Raw genomic sequence first — 8,414 nt, 5'->3', positions numbered from 1 at the left:
ATTCTGACTAATCCACAATAGTCTCAGGCAATTACTGGGCTCTAATAACCCTTTCCATGTGATGAACTTATCTGATTTGCAAACATATTAATATAATCTGCAAACACAAAGAACAGCATTTTTGTGGTGCACTTTACCTCACCTGACATGTTCTTCAGTTCATAAACATCTATACATGTCAAAGACACGGAATATTCATCACTATGAATAGATAAATATAACTGTTAATGTATATCTACTTGTATAACCCATTAGCTAAATACATTACTGTTATAATGATATGTTCTTCCTAATCTTGTAACCATCAAGTTATCAAAAAATTTAAGTTTAACAAATTATACAGTCTGTCAGGGTTTTTTGACATTTAAAATATTCAGCAAGGTGAAATGAAACCGCATTCAATACAAAATTGCGCTCTTCCTTATTTACCTCTCGCCAAAGTAACATGACGGTAACCATGACGACGCTGTTTAACACGTGACCGTTAGGAGGGTCGGTTGGTTACCATGGCGATGCCAGCTTGCTCTGAGCTGTTTACTGTTACCTCAGGTAGTTCATTCTTTGAAAATACAGAACTACGGTTACATAACACAATTATTTGATAATAACTATTAACACTTTGCAAATATCATTTGTTTACCATTTACATCAAACAACATGACCCTCAAGTTGACACTTGTTGCCGTTGTTCTAAGTTCAGCCTTCGCATTGACTCACACAGTCACAGGCACGAGTTAGCTAGCTAGCCAGCCCAACCTACCTTAACGTTACTTCATGACCCAACCTAGCTAGCGGAGCCAGTGAGGAACTAAGCAGCTAACTGTCACAGTGTAGTGAGCACTGGGGGGAGAGAGGCAGAATCCCCTGTGGCAACACGCCCACGTTCCCAGACTCACCTGACAGGTGACGCGTCAGCCGAGAGGGAGAGATAAGCCGGGGGATTAGCGAGGGAGAACAGAGCTTCCTGACGTGGCAGTATGATTGCATGTTTTCTAGAGCGATCTGCTCGAATAAAGTTGTTTTTGCATACTTGAAAACCAAGCCAGTCGTTTTTCTCTGCAAAACTCCACATTGGTGACCCCGACGCTTCTTCGGACGATTCCGAAGTTGTGCTTTTCTCTGCGAAAGATGCACGCCGTCACTCTCAAGCTCCCGGAGTTCTGGCAGGAACATGCCGCCGTGTGGTTCGCTCAAGCGGAGGCTCAGTTCCCGTTGAGAGGCATAACGCAGGAGGACACGAAATACTACTACGTGGTTGCGGCTTTGAATAGTTCGACAGCATCGCGGGTATTAAGCCTACTCCAGGATCCTCCGGAAGAGGATAAGTACTTGTCTCTTAAACAGCTCCTTTTGGAGCTGTCAGAACCTGAGCGTGCTCGCAAGCTCCTTACACTGCCTGGTTTGGGTGATTCTAAACCTTCGGAATTAATGGACCATATGCTTACACTGGGTAACCACCAACCTTGCTTCATATTCCGGGAATTATTTATGCAGCAGATGCCCAGTCAAGTGCGTGCAGCTCTTGCAGGTTCCCCGTTGAAAGACCACAGGGCTCTGGCCAGGGAAGCTGATAAAGTTTTAAACTCCAGCCGGCTGCCCGGTCCTGCAGTAAGGGTGGTTGGCGCTGCGGATGGGCAGGCTATCCGGGAGGATGTCATCGCCGCTGCCCAACAGCAACAACTTACAGCGGGCCTCTGCTACTATCATGCCAGGTTTGGCCCACGCGCTAAGAAGTGCCGTCCACCATGCTCTTTCGTGTCGGGAAACGGCAGAGCCGACGCTCATTAGCTGCGTTGAGTGTCGGCCAGGCTAGCAGTTTGCTTTTTGTTACGGACTCTGTTTCTGATCGACGATTTCTATGCGACACAGGCGCGCAGGTTAGCGTCCTCCCTGCGTCTGCTTTGGACAAACAGACTGGGGGTCGTGGACCTCCTCTGGAGGCAGCCAACGGCAGCACTATCCCCACTTTTGGCAGATGAGCAGTGGACCTGTGTTTTGACGGACAACATTTCCAGTGGGTGTTTGTGCTAGCGTCTGTGTCTACTCCGCTGTTGGGCGCAGATTTTCTGTGTGCTAGCAGCCTGCTGGTCGATGTCAGGAACAGACGGCTGGTGAATGCGGAGACATTCGCAACGCTTCCGGGTTCTTCCAGCAGCACCGGGACGTCCAAGCTGTCTAGCGCCCTGTCATCTGCGGATGTGTTTCAGCGCCTCCTGAGGGAATTCCCGGACCTCACCACGCCCACGTTCTCTTCGGCAGCCGTCAAGCATGGAGTGGAGCATTATATCGCCACTACGGGTCCGCCGGTCCACGCCCGGGCAAGGCGGTTGGACCCGCAGAAGCTGGCTGTGGCTAAAACGGAGTTTGACTCCATGGAACGCTTGGGGATTGTGCGCAGGTCCAGCAGTCCTTGGGCCTCACCCCTCCACTTGGTTCCGAAGACAGGGGGGGGTGGCGACCTTGCGGGGACTATCGACGACTGAATGATACCACGACCCCTGACCGCTACCCTATACCATACATACAGGATTTCTCGGCTCGATTAGCTGGGAAGGTTTTGTTTTCGAAAATTGATTTAGTCAGGGGTTATCACCAGGTTCCGGTTCAACCGCAAGATATCGCTAAAACTGCGGTAATAACCCCGTTTGGGCTATTTGAGTTTTTACGCATGCCTTTTGGTTTAAAAAACGCGGCCCAAACTTTTCAGCGCTTAATGGATAGGGTTTTGCGGGATATGCCTTTTCTTTTCGTTTATTTAGACGACATCCTGGTAGCCAGTGCCTCCAGCGATGAGCACCAGGCCCATCTCCGGGCCCTTTTTGCGCGCCTCAGCAAACACGGGTTAATTATTAACCTTGCCAAATGTCAATTTGGGGTTCCCGTGGTGGATTTCCTCGGCCACCGCGTCACCAGGGAAGGTGCGGTGCCCCTCCCTTCCAAGGTCGAGGCTATTCAAAAATTTCCGCGACCGGTTACAGTTCGGGCTTTGCAGGAGTTTTTGGGCATGCTAAATTTTTATCTCATAAAAAAACACGTTTTCAATGTACAAAAATGCCAAGTTACTCAAAAGTATTGATATCAAAATGACGCCAAGTTACGGTACTACAAACAATATAGGCTATCTTGCCTCACCGAAATTTAATAACATGTATTCCAAAGCAATGCTACCCAATATTTCCTCAATTCTTTCAAGTCACTTGGCCCTGTGTGTATATAAGCGTGCAATACATGGACAGGCCAAACATATGTGTGGATGGCTTTCTCACAGTCATGATTGATTGAATAGGCATCTATATGTCCAATTTGTATTGGTATGTATGTATTTTGGTGGTCAGCCTTTCTGTTGCGTGAATGATTGTATGTTTCTTGGTATAAATGTCTGTTCGTAAATGTGAATGTAACATGCTGCGAGGCAAATGTCCCCATGGGGATAAATAAGTTCTCTATGTATATATGTACAATATGTATTTTACATGTATTTATTGTACGTTGCAAATATACAATCACTTGTACCTTTAGTCAAATTCAGTTCAGAAGCAAGTATAAACATATGTTTTCTGGAGAAATATGCTTCCTGTAGTGACTGACCAGCAGTTTTCTACATGAATTTCAATGTGTTCCATGAGGCAATATTAAATATTTGACTCTTTGATCTGACACAACGTTTGCATGACATTGTAATATGGTAAGATTACAAAACACAGGGCCAAGTGACTTGAAAGAATTGAGGAAATATTGGGTAGCATTGCTTTGGAATACATGTTATTAAATTTCGGTGAGGCAAGATAGCCTATATTGTTTGTAGTACCGTAACTTGGCGTCATTTTGATATCAATACTTTTGAGTAACTTGGCATTTTTGTACATTGAAAACGTGTTTTTTTATGAGATATCATTTCTTTTTGCAAAGCGTTTTATTACGAGAGTGAGAAATGCGAAGTGACCCTGTAAGAAACGGTTGTGGATTATGGCTATCATTGTGTGAATTTGTACAGTCTGATGAGCGTGTACGTTTAGAAGTTTCGGTTTGCTATATATGTAAAACAGTGGCTGTGACAAATAGTGCGGTGGCGTAATTGTAAACGCATCAGAAAAGGTGAAATATGGCCAGTGTAGCTATGTAGGCTACTCACGGATTTGACGGGCATCCAACGAGCCTTGATTGACAAAAGAATCAGAAAGCCCGTAGAATTAGAGCTGCCTAGGTCGCAACTTGTGTACCCTTCTGTCCTGCTCCGTTGTCTGTTATTTCGTGAAGATGCACTTTTAGTGTTTGTAAGGTTTTTAAGGCATTTTGATAGGCTTATCTGCAGGTAGGAATCCTCTTTGCTGTTTTGTTAAGGTAGAACCGGAAAAGTTGATAGTGGAGAATAGGAGCAGACGCATATGTCCCAGCAGGCTTTGAATATGACAAAATAACAAGTGTGAGATAAATTAGGCGAAATGATGAAATTGCGTAGTTGAAACAATATGTTTTTTAGCAGAATGGGCATGTAGGTGAAGGTTGACATGATCACAGACTATAGTGCGAAGTAAATGAAGTGACCATGAGCGAGCTTAGTTTCCTTATCAAACGGTATATAACAGTCTGTATTTAACATTACTTGTTTAAGTGGAGGGTTAAATAACATGTGCAATCTATTGCACAAATGTGTTTTTCTCATGTTCAGTGCTAGTAGTTATACTTATGAGTGAATCATGATTTTAAATGTAATGTTTTAAAGCGGAGTTGCAGAACGTACATAGCCTACGTAGTAATTGTTTGTAGCCTATGTGGCTAGATAGAGAACAGGGCGAGGTAACATGAATGTAGAAACGTGGCGTTTGCTGATATGAAGGATTTGTACGGTAGCCAAGTGAAGAAATATAGTTAGTAGAAATGGCACAGCGGTGAACTGGTGTAACTTTTTAATAAAAGGAATACATTTGCGTCATGAAATGCATATGGGTGGCCGTGAGTGAGTTTTGGTAAAGAAAATATAAGCTTAAGAAAATGTTAGTGTAAAAGAGGAAATGATCTGCCTGAGGGCGAGTCGGGATTCAAGCCTTCAACCGGAGGTTTACCAGTCTGTGACTTTGTTAGTGCAGCACCATGTCGTAGCTATGCAATGCGTGAAATATCATTAGCAAACCTGCCGGTGGTTTTAAAGAAGAACACAGGCCAGTAAGCACAGAAGAGCTCCCGTTGAATCCATATGGATTAGCAATATTGTAGCCGGTTAATAACTGAACGTACAGACGGTAAGTCATAATGCATATGGCTTAGCAATATTGTTGCCGGTTAATAACTGAACGGTGAACGGCGGGTAGATATGGAGCAAAAGCAATAATTGATAAGTAGTAGACAATTATTAGTGAGGGTCGAAGCAGGTTAAAGAAACGTGTCCCTAGCTAGGCTTGAACCTTCGACCCCGTGTTCCCAAGACTGTAACCTTGCCCACTAGGCCACAGGTGGACTAGCTGTTTAGATTGCGGAGTTGCAAAACATACGTAGTAATTGTTTGTAGCCTATGTGGCTAGATAGAGAACAGGGCGAAGTAACATGAATGTAGAAACGTGGCGTTTGCTGATAAGAAGGTTTTGTACGGTAGCCAAGTGAAGAAATATAGTTAGTAGAAATGGGACAGCGGTGAACTGGTGTAACTTTTTAATAAAAGGAATACATTTGCCGTCATGAAATGCATATGGGTGGCCGTGAGTGAGTTTTGGTAAAGCAAATATAACCGTAAGAAAACGTTAGTGTAAAAGAGGAAATGATCTGCCTGAGGGCGAGTCGGGATTCAAGCCTTCAACCGGAGGTTTACCAGTCTGTGACTTCGTTAGTGCAGCACCATGCCATAGCTATGCAATGCGTGACATATCATTAGCAAACCTGCCGGTGGTTTTAAAGAAGAACACAGGCCAGTAAGCACAGAAGAGCTCCCGTTGAATCCATATGGCTTAGCAATATTGTAGCCGGTTAATAACTGAACGGTGAACGGCGGGTAGATATGGTGCAAAAGCAATAATTGATAAGTAGTAGACAATAATTAGTGAGGGTCGAAGCAGGTTAAAGAAACACGTTCCTAGCTGGGCTTAAACCTATGACTCCGTGTTCTCAAGACTGGAACCTTGCCCACTAGGCCACAGGCGGACTAACTGTTTAAAGTGGAAATGTTTCAGATCAAAAAGGTATGGGTATTTTGCGTGTGTATGCGCGTTTTTGATTGGGTCGTGTAGGTGAAGATTTGGCTGGTGTCAGTGAAATGTCCAATGGGGAGACATGTTGTTAGTGGGATAGGCGGCAGGAAAAATAAGAATGAGAAGAAGAAGAAGAAAGAGAAGAAGAAGAAGAAGAAGAAGGAGAAAACGCAAAATCCCCTTAGTTTGGAGCTTTATTGTGTGGACATGTGAAGTTGTTTATGAATTCTGTTTGTTGAAATGGGGTCAGAATGTACAGAATTTAATGTTTTTAAGGGCTGAGTGTCTGTGGCTGTTGTGGTTATTTCTGTGGGGAACCCTGAAAAGTGCCAAACTCTCGGTGCTGTATAGGTATGGGGCATGCCCCCGCCAAGGCGTAACTTGGCGGGATGGCATACCTGCCATCCCAACCATCGCTTCCTTCCCAGAGCCGCTCAGCTAATGCTGCCCCTGTACGCTGCCCTTAAAGGGGCCACAGCGAAGCAGCTGGTAAGTTAGTTGGTCGAGATGTCGCATGCTTTTTTTAAAACTAAAGAGGCATTAGCGAATGCTACTCTCCTTACGCACCCTTGGCCGGGCGCGCCGGTTTCTGTAACTACGGATGCATCAGATGTTGCGGTGGGCGGGGTGCATGAACAGCTAATAAATGGGGTTTGGCAGCCGCTTGCTTTTTTTAGCCGCCAGCTCCGTCCTGCTGAGCGCAATTACAGCGCGTTCGATCGCGAGCTCCTTGCTCTTTATTTAGCTGTGCGCCATTTCCGGTTCCTGCTCGAGGGCCGCACATTCACGGCCTTTGTAGACCACAAACCTTTAGCTCTAGCTATGGCTAAGGTTTCGGAGCCGTGGTCCGCCCGTCAGCAAAGGCAGTTGGCATTCGTCTCCGAGTTCACCACGGACATCCAGCATGTTGCAGGTAAGGACAACGTGGTGGCTGACTGTCTTTCGCGGTCCATAGTGGACGCGGTCAATTTAGGGGTGGATTACGTGCAGATGGCTGCTGACCAGGCGTCTGATCCCGAAGTGCAGGCGTTACACACAGCGACTACAGGTCTGCAGCTGCAGGAGGTAAGTTTTGGTCCTTCAGGCACCCCACTCCTTTGTGATGTGTCCACCGGGGTCGCCAGACCAGTGGTGCCCGTGGTTTGGCAGCGGCGTATTTTCGAGGTTTTACACAACCTATCCCATCCGGGCCGCAAGGCGTCGCAGAAGCTATTGTCTGAAAGGTTTGTGTGGCATGGCCTGAAAAAGGATGTCCGTGTCTGGGTGAATGCTTGCTTGGCGTGTCAACGGGCTAAAGTTCACAAGCACACCAAGGCTCCTTTAGCGCCGTTCGCCGTCCCTGAAAGGCGGTTTGACCACGTTAACGTGGATCTAGTGGGGCCGTTGCCTCCGTCGCGGGGTTACACACACATTTTAACAGTTGTAGATAGGACCACGCGTTGGCCGGAGGTGATACCGCTGACGTCCACCACCACTGCTGAGGTGGCTCGGGCGTTTATTAATGCGTGGGTCTCGCGTTTCGGGGTTCCGGCCGATTTATCCTCTGACCGTGGGGCTCAGTTCATGTCAGAGTTGTGGGTGGCGATAGCTCGGCAGTTGGGGGTGACGCTGCATTGGACTACGGCGTATCACCCTCAGGCTAACGGGATGTGCGAGCGCTTCCATCGTTCGTTAAAGGTGTCCCTCCGCGCTGCACTGCAGGGGGACGCTTGGGTTGATACGCTCCCGTGGGTCTTACTGGGTCTTAGGACGGCCCCTAAGGCTGATTTAGGAGCATCATCTGCGGAGCTAGTTTACGGGCAACCGTTGCACGTACCAGGGGAGTTTTTACCTAGCTGTTCGGTGCCTTGGTCAGCTACGCGCCAAATCCCGGTTCTGAGGGACGGTCTGAAATCGTTCGCCCCGGTGCCTACGACGCATCACGGTTTGCCACGCTCCCACGTTCATCCAGGTTTGGGTGAGGCACGCTTTGTGTTTGTGCGACAAGATAAGTATCGTGGCCCTTTGCAGCCTCCTTACGAGGGACCGTTTCGGGTATTAAAGTCCGGGGAGAAATTTTTTGTTTTGGATATCGGTGGTAGGTCTGACTGCATTACCGTAGACTGTTTAAAGCCGGCGCACGTAGATTTAGATTCGCCGGTAGAAGTCGCTTGTCCTCCGCGCAGAGGTCGACCTCCCGCTCTCAGGTCGAGAAATCCTACCCCTGACTTAAATCCTGACCCTGGTAACAGCCCT

The sequence above is a fragment of the Anguilla rostrata genome, unplaced genomic scaffold, assembly GCF_018555375.3.
Source record: "Anguilla rostrata isolate EN2019 unplaced genomic scaffold, ASM1855537v3 scaf0952, whole genome shotgun sequence".
NCBI classification, from domain to species: domain Eukaryota; kingdom Metazoa; phylum Chordata; class Actinopteri; order Anguilliformes; family Anguillidae; genus Anguilla; species Anguilla rostrata.
The sequence above is the reverse complement of the archived record's forward strand: the minus strand, read 5'-3'. Positions refer to the sequence as shown.